This window comes from Vulpes lagopus, chromosome 5 (genome assembly GCF_018345385.1).
Source record: "Vulpes lagopus strain Blue_001 chromosome 5, ASM1834538v1, whole genome shotgun sequence".
Lineage (NCBI taxonomy): Eukaryota > Metazoa > Chordata > Mammalia > Carnivora > Canidae > Vulpes > Vulpes lagopus.
In genome coordinates this window covers 48,569,349-48,581,550 of record NC_054828.1, presented here as the reverse complement: position 1 = coordinate 48,581,550, position 12,202 = coordinate 48,569,349, and the positions used below count along the sequence as shown (strand labels likewise).

The window sequence follows — 12,202 nt, the reverse complement described above, 5'->3', positions numbered from 1 at the left end:
GCCTTCTCCGCTCGCCTGCACGGCTCGGCTGCTGCAGGCAGGGGAGCGGGGTCCTGCGGGCACGAGGTCCCGCGGGGCGCTTTCCCCGGGATGCAGGATGCAGGGTCGCGGCCTCAGTCGTGCATCCCTGCGTTCATTTGGCGCGGGGCACGCGGCGGTGTTGGAGGAGCGGTCCCACGGTCTGTGACTGCGCGGACGTGTGACCGAGGCCCGAACAGGTGCCTCTTCTCCTCCCCCGTCCCCCGGCCCCCGCCCCCGGGTAACAAGCGCAAGAGGGGAAGGGCTCCAGCCCGAGGGGTTGGGGGCGACTCCAGGGGGGAGGTGGGACTTAGGCAGGCTCGGGGAGGGCGGATGAGCCCGGAGCCACCCAGAGGCTCTGAACAGCCAGGTCCCGTGGGACATCCGTGATGGAGACCAAGGGGAAGAGGGAGCCAGCGGTGGAAGGCCGGGATGCTTGTCCCAGCGGAATCCAGGCTGGGATGGGGGGGGGGGGGGGGTCACGCTGTGCCCGTGTTAGATCCCTTCCTCCTTTCTGATCCTTTTGCTCAGCAGCGCTTTGGGCAATCTGGCTTCCACGCAACGCCTCCACTAGTTTATCAAACAAGTCTGTAAAGGCCTGAACCCCAGGTGTGGATAACGTCCTTCTCAGGGAGCTCCTGGGCCGCAGGCAGTTAGGACGTAAAGACTTGTTGAGTTTTCTTGAGCCTGTCCTGATAGCTACAGGTTGTGTCTACACAGGGGGTCACAAACTTTTGGCAGCAAAAGCAGAAACTAGCCCCCAGATAGGTTTTGTTTGGGCAGCACATTGACTTTATTTGCTTTTGTTTTGGTTTTTTTTTTAAAATAAAAATTAAATCCCATGAGCACCACTTATGTATTAATCAATAGCCAGCCTCTTCACACATTTGTTACCTGCCTGATATCAGAAGGCATTTGCGTAGGGTGATCCTTGGTCTTTCCTGAATACACCAAAGACCTCTGGGAGAGTCACCTAACCCCAGGGGCTGAGACTTGGGTCTTTTCTCCAGCCAAGACATTCAGCTGGACAGAGAATCCGGCCAAGTCCAAATAGGCAACCAGGTCAAATGGAGAATCAGGACATCAAATCAAAATGAAGGGAACGTAAAGAAAAAAAAAAATCAAGGCCAAATAAATAGTCTAAAAACAAAACAAAACAAAACAAAACCCAAAGAAGTTATGGGTGGTGGAGTTTGAGATAAGCAGACTATGGGCAGAAGTAATTTTGAGCTTAGTAAAAGACCAATACAGTCCACCCACTGTGTGTCAGGTCCCAGGTTAAATCCTCCCACCTTCCTCAAGCCCACCCTTATCTCAACCAGACCTGCACTGGCCCTCTTTTGAACCCTGCAGCACTTGGTATGTACCTTTTCCATGGCCTTTATCATTTTCTACCCTGTATGGTTTCCTCTTCAAAAGAGGGGGTAGGATGGATGACTCTCAAGGTTCCTTTCAGCTGTAATTTTCTGTCGAGCATCTTTTGTTTTTGCCTGACAAGTAATCTTTCCTTAAGGAACTTCCTGAAATCCCCTGAAAGGGGGAAAATGGGCCATCACCTACAGATGTGGACTTGGGAGCAGATAAAATAATTCATGAGACAGAGCTGTCCTCTTTTGAGGAGGGGATGAGTGAATTTTTTTTGTTGTAGGACAGATGGTTGCATTGGGCAGACTGAAGGATAGATGATCGTGGAGTATCTATTGGCTACCCACCATCTGAGTATCCTTCAAATGTGAGGGAGCCTCCTTTACTCTCAGTCTTGGAAGGAGTCTGGGCCTTTCCTCCCACAGTAGGAACCAGTAGGTCTAGTAGAAGCTTCAGTAGAAACCAGAACCCTCCTTGCCTACTGGTAGCTAGCACACAGGCACATGACCTAGAGTAGAACAAGTCAATGGTCCCACCCAAAACAATCTTGAGTGGATAACTAATATCACAAGAATTGAAAAGCAATTCATAGTGGCATTAAAAGTTCACACATGTACCCTAACCAGAGTGCTAGAACAGCATGGCTCTGGCTCCATGCCCCCAAGTCCACATCTGTACCTGATGGTTCATTTTTACCCTGACTTTCATCATCATCCTATCTCAGTGTTGGAGTATGCAGACTACAATTTAAAAGAAACCATCACTCATATACTGAAAATACAATAATGAAGGGAGATGAAGAGAAAGGACCATAGCTAAAGATCTACACTCATTCGTGACACAGAAAAAAAACCCAAAAAAACAAAACAAAACAAAACAAAACAAAATACCAGGAGAGGCTACAATCCTCATTTTTGCAACTGGTCATGAAGCTCTATTGGCATTTATCATTTGCCCTCTCCACTCCTCCTCATTCCAGGTTCCCCTTACCTTCAAGCTGACCAGGATTCTTTGCCCATTGGGGTAAACCAAATCTTTGTGCTTGAGGAGTCTGTCCTAGGGGGCCTCCCTGCATGTAATGTGGTACGTTCCCATTAGCTTGTATTTCTGGCATGCTAGTGATGAGGTGCCCTTGGAGACCTCCTGGGCTCCAGTCATACTCCTCCTGCCATTGCCTCCAGTCTATCCCCTTGTTGGTCAGGTCTGGTCATCAGCCAACATTGCAGCTTCCAGGAACACGAGAGAACCATTTCAGTCTCAGTTTCCAGCCAATGGGAACCATTGTTAGAGGCTCTGCTGTGAACACTGCCCTTAAGTATCTAAACCAACTGATGAAAAGAAAGGGAAGCATCTATTTTGGAGATTCATTAGGTATAATTTGAGAGGTGCCACACCTACTTTCACCAGCTGGTTCCCTGACATCTGCCTCCTGTGGAGGAAACTGTAGTGGCCCTTGGCTCAGAGTGTGCACTTTAGCCAGAAGGACAATACTACAAACTCTCAGCAGGCACTTTAACTAATCTTGTTTTAATTACATTTTTAATGTTATTAAAGTAACACATACACCTATTTTTTTTTCAAATCATGTAGTACTACAAAACTCATAAGACTTCTAAGAGTCTACTGCCCTTTTTTTTTTTTTTAAGATTTTATTTATTTATTCGTGAGAGACAGAGAGAGAGGCAGAGTCACAGGCAGAGGGAGAAGCAGGTTCCATGCAGGGAGCCCAACGTGGGACTCTGTCCCAGGTCTCCAGGATCACAGCCTGGAAGTCGGCGTTAAACCACTGAGCCACCCAAGCTGCCCTCTACTGCCCATTAAACCCCTTAATCTCCTTTATTAGAGGCTTTCATTTTCAAATTTTTAACTTTCTCTTCTGTTATTTCCATATTTTTAAATAATGTACTTGTTATTTTTTGGTTTATGAATATGAGACCCAATCTGCTGACTTTTTATTGTGTTAGATGAGGACTTAGCCCTATTATAGCTCCTTTCCTATTTTCTCTCATCCACCTTAAACTTGGTATATCACAATTTTCATAATTAAGTCAGTAGATACCTTTGATATCATGATCTGGTAAATATTGTTTACAGAGGAGTTCTACATAGTGGTATGTTTCCTTTCTCTTATAGCTTTTTGTTTTTCCTGGAGCTAATGATTTTTTTTTTACCCGCATAGATTTCATTGTATCTCCTCTTATTTTTTCCATTAGATGTGACATATTTCTACCAGTACTTTGTTTGAAATGCTCACATTCACCTACCATTCCCATTTTCCCCCAGATGATTTCTTTCCTAAGAAATCATCCTTCCTTGCTTTCCTTCTGAACTCCTGCTGTAACTTTAACCTATTCCTTATGCCTGCTATACTGTCATTTCCCCTCAGTAGAAACACCTGTTATTTCTGGTGCAGGAGGATCCAAGATTCTTTGGGATAAACAAAACAGCATCCATATAAAACAACCACAGAACAAAATAATAATCAAACCTTTTTAGCTAAAGAGAATACGACCAAAAAGCAGAGGAAAACTGCATCACAGCTCTCTCAACATGGATTAAATATCATTTATCAAGCAACAGCAGCTATAAAGAATATTAAAAAAATATTTAAAAACTCACAGTAGAAAACGGCAAAGTGAGGATTGACTGAGCTCAGGAAAGAAAAAAGCGATCTTGAGATATGAAAACTAAATTATATGGCGTCTAAGGGAAAATAGGCTAGACTAAGGACTCAGTAAAGGATACTGAGAAAAAAATGTATGAGTCAAGAGAACCAAAAGTAAATCTGGAAAGGAAGTAAAAATATCAGAGAAAAAGTGAGAGATAACGGAAGATAGACAAAAAGCCAATGTATCTATCACCAGAGTCCCCAGAGAAGAAAACCATGCCAATAAAACGAAGCTGTAATACAGGGAAATTTTCTGGAAATAAAATAAGACGTGAATCTTTGGAAGGAACCAAAGGTACAGGGAAAAGATGGATTCAAAAAAATTTTTTTTTTAATTTTTATTTATTTATGATAGTCACACAGAGAGAGAGAGAGGCAGAGACACAGGCAGAGGGAGAAGCAGGCTCCATGCACCGGGAGCCTGACGTGGGATTCGATCCCGAGTCTCCAGGATCGCGCCCTGGGCCAAAGGCAGGCACCAAACCGCTGCGCCACCCAGGGATCCTGAAAAGATGGATTCAAGATCATCAGCCTGAGGGAAAGGAAATTATCATTTTGCAAATCATCTGATCAAAACCAAAAGGAAATATCATTTCACATCCACTAGGATGGCTATAATCAAAAAGACAGATGGGGTGCCTGGGTGGCTCAGTCCAGTAAGCGTCTGCCTTCAGCTTAGTCAGGATCCCAGGGTCCTGGGATTGAGCCCTGCGTCGGCCTGCTTCTCCCTCTCCCTCTGCCCGCCACCCCCCCCCCCCCCACCTTGTGCTCACTCACTCTTTGTCTCTCTGACAAATAAATAAATAAAATCTTAAAAAAAAAAAAAACAGGTGTCGGTGAGGATATGGAGAAACTGGAACCCTCATTCATGCATTGCTGCTAGGAATGTAACATGTTGCAGCCCCTTTGGAAAAGACTGGCAGCTGCTCAAAAGGTTAATCATAGACTTACCATATAACCCAGCAATTCTACTCCTGGGTATATCCCAAGAGAGATTAAAACACGTGTTCCCACTCATACCCATACATGAATGTTCATAGCAGCATTGTTTATAATAGCTAAAAAGTGGAAACAACTCTAATGTCCATCAACAGAAGGAAAGATAAACGAAATGTGGCATATCCATAAAATGGAATGTTATCTGGTATTAGAACGGAATGAAGTGCTGACGGGAGCCAGCACAACATAGATGAGCCTTGAAAACCTCACATCAGGTGAAAGAAGCCATTCACGGAAGACCACATACTATGTGACTCCATTTATACGTGTCCAGAACAGGCAACTCTGTGGGAACAGAGAGTAGATGAATAGCTGCCTAGGCCGAGGGAGTTGGGGGAATGGAAAGGAAACACTAAATGAGTAATGGGTTTTTTTTTTGGCGGGGGGGGGGGGGGTGATGAAATGTCCTAAAATGGACTTTGTTGGTTGATCACATAACTCCGCGAATAAACTAAAAACCATGGAACTGTACCCTCTAAGTAAGTGAACTGTATAGAAAGTGAGTTATGTGCCAATAAAGCTTTAGAAGAAAAAAAGGATACAGGAGTCAGCTTGAAAGAGTTTCTCACTGGCCAAATTTGGGACAATTTGCACATCAAAAGAATAAAGCTAATTGATTATAATGCAATATTTTTTAAAACATAAGTTCATCATAATTCTAAAACAAAGAAGCAGAACATAAGAAAAATAGGGAGAAAAAGAAAAGTTCATTGTTGCAGAGTAATAAATGTAGAAGGGATGATAGATTAGACAGTCAGCATTTGCAACCCCACTTGCAACCCCAAGTGTAATCATTACGAAGCAAGTCCAAGATCAAGTCCTGAATGCTAAACTACTGGGAGGAAGGGTGTTGGGGAGCAGGATATTCACACGGACTCCCAGTATCACCCCCTAGATGACTAATGACAAGAGGGAGGTTACATATTTGTAAAGGAGAAATCAAGCAGCTCCCGAACATCATACATCGCTAACAACGGCTCCACCAGACCTGTGCCTCCTAGGTATTCTCTCCAAAATTGTTTAACCTAACTTCCTGCTTACAAAATAACACAGTGGATAGGAGAAGTTAAACATCACCATCGGAGAATAATCACCTCCACAATACGGGGTGTCCTACAAAACAATTGGCCTGGACCCTCCAAAAATGTCAGCAGTATGAAAAGTCAGAAACAAGGTGGTATTGGGGAGAACCGTTTTTAGATGAAAAGGGACCACATAGATCAAATGATCAAAAACAATATTGGGACCTTGACTAGACACCAGGGCAGAAAATAAAAAAGCTATAAAAAAAAATACTCCGGGGAAAATTGGGGTGAAGTGAGTTTGGGCTGATACTGGATGGTATTACAGCACTACTGTTAAATAGTGTGACAATGATTATGTAGGAAAATGTCCTTATTCTTAGTAGATGAATGCTGCAGTAGAGGCGAAATGTCTTCACACCTGTAACTTATTTTTGATTGTTTAATCAAAAAAGTGTGTGTGAGGGAGTAGCCAACGGCCTGCAGAGCAACATGCCTAAGTTTTATTGTGATTACTGAGACACATACCTCACCCATGACTCTCCATCTGTGAGAAAGACACACTGCAGTGGAAGGAAACATAAAGAGAATGTGAAAGACTACTATCAGAAATGGATGGAAGAGCAGGCTCAGCCCGATGGCTGAAAACCGCTGCATTTCAACAAGAAAAGATACCTCCTACTCCATTCTCTGCTCCTCCTCCTGCAGGGGCAATGATCCCACCTCCCCCCAGTCTCCAGGGTCCTCCTCCCCCTGGTATGTGCCAGTGCCCCATATGGGGGGGCCCTCCCATGATGCCAATGATGGGGCCTCCTCCTCCTGGGATGAGGCCACATGCCAATGATGCCTGGGCCCCCAGTGATGAGACCTCCTGCCCGTCCCATGATGGTGCCCACTTGCCAGGAATGACTTGACCAGACAGATAAGGAGAGACAGGAACCTCTTTTTTTTTTTTTTTTTTTTTTTTTAAATTTATTTATGATAGTCACACACACACACACAGAGAGAGGTAGAGACATAGGCAGAGGGAGAAGCAGGCTCCATGCACCGGGAGCCCGATGTGGGATTCGATCCCGGGTCTCCAGGATCGCGCCCTGGGCCAAAGGCAGGCGCCAAACCGCTGCGCCACCCAGGGATCCCAGGAACCTCTTTATACTCACTTTATATTACTTGTTCTACTTCACCAGGAGATCATGGTGCTGTGACTCTGGGCATTTTCTAACAGCGTGACAAGGAAGACTTGCTCCCCCTTCCTATCAGCGAGAGAATAGTTTTTGCAGGGGAGTAGTGAGACAAAAGAAAAAGGCAATGTTCATTTGTATTGTGACATGTGAAAATAAAATTGTAAACTTTTAGTTAAAAGAAAAAGTATGTGTGTATGTGTGTACATATACACGTGTGTTATGTATACAAGTGCATCTACAGAGATATATCTATATCTACAGTTGATCTTTGAACAACAGGGTTTTTAAAAATTTTTTTAAAGATTCTATTTATTTATGAGAGACAGAGAGACAGAGAGAGACAGAGACAGAAGGAGAAGTAGGCTCCTCACAGGGAGCCCGATGTGGGACTCGATCCCCGGAACCGGGATCATGCCTTGAGCCAAAGGCAGACCCTCAACCACTGAGCCACCCAGGTGTCCCCAAACAACAGGTTTGAACTGCGTGCATCAGTTTATCTGTGCAGACTTTTCTTGGTACAGTACAGTACCATAAATGTATTTTCTCTTCCTTATGATTTTCTTAAATAGCACTTTCTTTTCTTTAGTTTATTATAAAAATACCATATATAATGCATATACAAAATATGTGTTCATCGACTGTTTATATTATCTTTAAGACTTCTAATCAATAGCAGGCTATTAAGTTTTGGGGGAGTCAAAGGTTTACATGGAGGGGTTCCTGGCTGGCTCAGTCAGTCAGTAGAGCATAAAACTCTTGACTTCAGGGTTGTAAGTTTGAGCCCCACATTGGGTGTAGAGATTATTTAAAATCTTTTTCTTTTTAAGATTTTATTTATTTATTCATGAGAGACATATAGAGAGAGGGAGAGACACAGGCAGAGGGAGAAGCAGGATCCATGCAGGGAGCGGATGTGGGACTCGATCCCAAGACCCCGGGGTCACAACCTGAGCCAAAGGCAGACACTCAACCACTGAGCCACCCAAGTGCCTCAAGATTACTTAAAATCTTAAGAAAAAAATAGTTCCGGAGTTTTGATGGCAGCATGGGGGTAGGGTTGGGTTGGCATCCCTAGGCCCCTACCTCGTTCGAAGGTTCGCTGTGTTTCTGTACCTGTAGCTTTGGCTACATACAGGGGAAGAGGAGCAAATGTGGCCAACGGTCAGCAAGCAATGAGACTGCGGCTTGCAGCCTCTGACACAGCAGTCCACGCCGCCCGCCCCTCCCTCCTACGACCCCCACCCTCGTGTCAGCCGTTTCCCCGGAGTGTGAGTGAGACTGATTTCCATCTTCGGCTTCCAGCACCTGCCACGTGGCAGAGATGGTGGATGTGGCTTCGGTGGCTTCGTTCTGGGACGTCCCGCCTGCCTCGCCGGCTCAGGTGGGCGCTGGCAGCCGCCGCGAGCTGCCCCACAGGTGCCGAGGAGGAGATGACCGGACTCGATCCTGAGGCCTCCAGGATCATGACCTGGGCCAAAGGCACACGCTCAACGGCTGAGCCACCCAGGCGTCCCCGTCTGCGTCTCTTTGAAGCCGCAGAGAGATGATCTGAGAGCCTGGCCACCGTGTCATAGCGGCTGTCCTGGCTGGCCAGGGCTTCGGAGGGGCTGGATTGGCCGCCAGCTCGGGTGCCCTCGTCACTGGGGCCCCTTCTCTTCCGTTCGTTTGCCTTCGAGGTGGTACCTTCTGCAAAGGAGCCCCTACCTTGGGGCCTCTGGCGGGCATATCGAGGCTTCTGGAAGGAGACAGTGTAGACAGGAACGCCGCTGGCTTCTACACTGCGACAGACATAAGCCATGTGCAGGGGACAGACAGCAAGGTCGGTTTGGGACAAGAAGCGAAAGGCGGTGTCGGGCAGCGCTGTTCAGTCAGCTGGGGCGTGGAGCCGAAGCCCCCGAGTCCGGGTCGCTGGCCACGCCGCCGAGGGGGTCAGGGCACAGGCGGGAGAGGGGCTTCCCCGGGCCCGGAAAGACCCTAAGGCTGGAAAAGCCTTTGCTGTACCACCATCTGCTCGTTCAACCGTCTTCACCGAAACTTCAGAAATTTGCATCTGGAATAAACGAGGGGGGTGACTGGGGTGAATGGGTCGTGCACACCGTGTGCCGGCGGGCTGTGTCGGCCTCTCGGTGCGGCCCGCAGGCTGCGCACGGAACGTTCACATGGTGACATTGCCTGCTCACGCTTCTCAAGGCGGGAGGCCCTCTGGGACGCCAGGTGGCACTTCCCCGTCTCTCCCTTCCGCAGCCAGCGCTGGGCAGCCCGGCTCTGTGCGGTCCTTCCCCCAGGAGGTCTGGCCGCTGGGAGGCTGTGTGCAGAACCCTTTCCTTCCTGCCTTTGTTTTCCAAGCCGAAACCCCCTGAGGTGATTTAGTGACCGGGCCACAGGCCTGGGAGACAGGAAATGGCTCGGAGGGGAGGCCAAGCAGCGGTGAATCTTCCCCAGGCAAGAGGCCCCCAGGCTGCTGGGGGAGGGGCCCTGGGTCGGGTGCCAGGGAGGTGGCCAGGCCTCAGAGAGGACTGGCCCCCCCAGGCATCCGGGTGGCACCCTGCGGAGCTGTTAGAGCTGCGGGAAGTGGGAAGCGGCCTGCAGAAGGTGGAGGCCTCCACTGCAGGTCTTCCCAGGACCTCCCCAGGATGGCCTGGGCCACAGCTTCCTGTTGGCTTGTAGTTGAAACCAACTCATTTAGATAATTTATCCCATTATGGTTTTTTTTTTTCATTTTATTTACTTATTCATGAGAGACACAGAGAAGGAGGCAGAGACACAGGCAGAGGGAGAAGCGGGCTCCATGCAGGGACCCCAATGTGGGACTCGATCCGGGGAGCCCAGGATCATGACCTGAGCCAAAGGCAGATGCTCAACCACTGAGCCACCCAGGCATCCCCCAATAATAGGGTTTTTAGAAAGTTGTAGAGGATGAATACTCTGGGTGCCTGTCTTTGTGCATTTAGTGTTCTCCATACATGCAGGATTGTAAGTAGATTCACAGAAATAGAATTGCTGAGCGAAAGGGCAGGGACATTGTTCAGGCTCTTGATGCACGTGGCCTAAGTGTCCTCTGGATGGGTTGTGCCTTTTCAGAGGTAGATTTTTAAAACTAGGACCTCTCTTCCATGGAGGAGTGTGCAGGAGAGACGGGACTCTGTTAGGAGGCCGTTGCAGTATTTCAGATGAGATACAGGGAAGGGCCAAAGGAGGGTTGTGACGTGGGAAAGAGGGAACGACAGGTTCCAGCGTCCTTGAGGAGATGGGGGCAGTAAGCCACCTCCACTTGCGGATGAAGGAGAGCGAGTATTCGACAACAGGGCGCTGACTGCCAGCTTCAGAACCTGAGTAGGTGGAAATCCTGTCAACCAAGAGTCAGTGTGGCTTGGTGGAAAGAGCCCGAGTTGCCAGTTTAGTTGACCCAGTTCCAATCCCACTCCCCCACTGCTTAGTTGTGTGGCCTTGGGTGGTTATGGGACCTCTGAGCCCATTCGCCAGGACTCCTGTGTCTGTGAGATGCCACAGTAACACTTGTCCGTCTCTCAGGTTACGGTGGGCTCAAATGTGAAAGTGTTTTTACAGCCCCTAGCCTGCCGTGGCTCCGAAGAAACCAAAGAAAACAGATAATACTGGTAGCAAGGTTGTAGAGACTTGGAAAATAAAGAATATAGGTGGTTTTGATGAGGGATAAAAGCAGAAAAATGTTCACCTTTAGCCCAGAAGGCTGGCCCAGAGCCCACGTAGTCCCGACAAGGATCGAGTCCGTCCTGGTCGCTACGTACTGAAAGGGTCTCGTGACCGCCTGTACATCTGACCGAAAGTTAATATCAAGCTGAATGATAAGCACCAGAGAAATCTTGTGAAAGTTGTTTATACGTAGACATCCGAGGAAGACGTCTGGGATCAGCACTCCGCGCACGTCCCTCCCCCGAGAGCACTGAGCACCTAAGCACCCGCTTGGTGCCACAGGCCCAGCTCCGAGCTTCCTCTAATGCATCCCCTAATGCGCTAAGTCGCATGGACAGCATCTCAAGACTTCTTTTCTGCCTGCCGTGCTAAACGACCCCACAGATGGCGTTTAAGACATCTGCATGAGCGGGCTGGGGGGCTCAGCGGTTGAGCATCTGCCTTCAGCTCAGGTTGTGATCCTGGGGTCCTGGGATCGAGTCCTGCCTCAGGCAGGGGGCCTGCTTCTCCCTCTGCCTATGTCTCTTCCTCTCTCTGTGTCTCTCTCATGAATAAATAAATAAGATCTTAAAAAAAAAAAGGCGTCTGCATGGGATTTCCCACAGTAAGCTTTACTTTGGTATATTTTTCTTTTTCAAGAGAACTGGAGACATGAAAAGAACTAGGGAAGAGGGGATGGTGATCCTATTACCCTTGGGGGGAGATGGGAAGGTGGTGGTGCAGTTCTCAGGTTTGGCCCTTTTGTCAGAGATTTTCACAGACTGTGGACTGACACGGGGTGCGAGTCGACAAAACATCCGCAGAGCGTCTACTTTGTGCTGGAGTCGGCCTTCCAGAAGCTCCCTGACATGCACGGCGAGGGCTGCAGCTCGGCGGGAGGCAGGCAGTTCCTGTTTGCACCCCTGACCTGATCAGGAAAGCTTTCCCTCCAGGATGGCTGCTTGCTGTGTCCGACCAGGTTCAGAGTCAACTGCAACACTTAGTTCCCTAAGAGCTAGAAGGATTTTTCTATTTCTGGAAATGCACTTAGTATGAAGGGAACATTAAACAGAACCCAAGGGATTTCCTGGGGGGCTTTTTTTTTTTTAATTTTTTTATTATTATTATTTATTTATGATAGTTACAGAGAGAGAGAGAGAGAGGCAGAGACACAGGCAGAGGGAGAAGCAGGCTCCATGCACCGGGAGCCCGACGTGGGATTCGATCCCGGGTCTCCAGGATCGCGCCCTGGGCCAAAGGCAGGCGCCAAACCACTGCGCCACCCAGGGATCCCC

General features: G+C 48.0%; 1 pseudogene; it reads left to right on the top strand.

The window, feature by feature from the left end:
- The first annotated feature begins 6,564 nt into the window (after nt 1–6,564).
- On the top strand, nt 6,565–6,998 carry LOC121490859 (annotated as a pseudogene).
- Nucleotides 6,999–12,202: the final 5,204 nt, after the last annotated feature.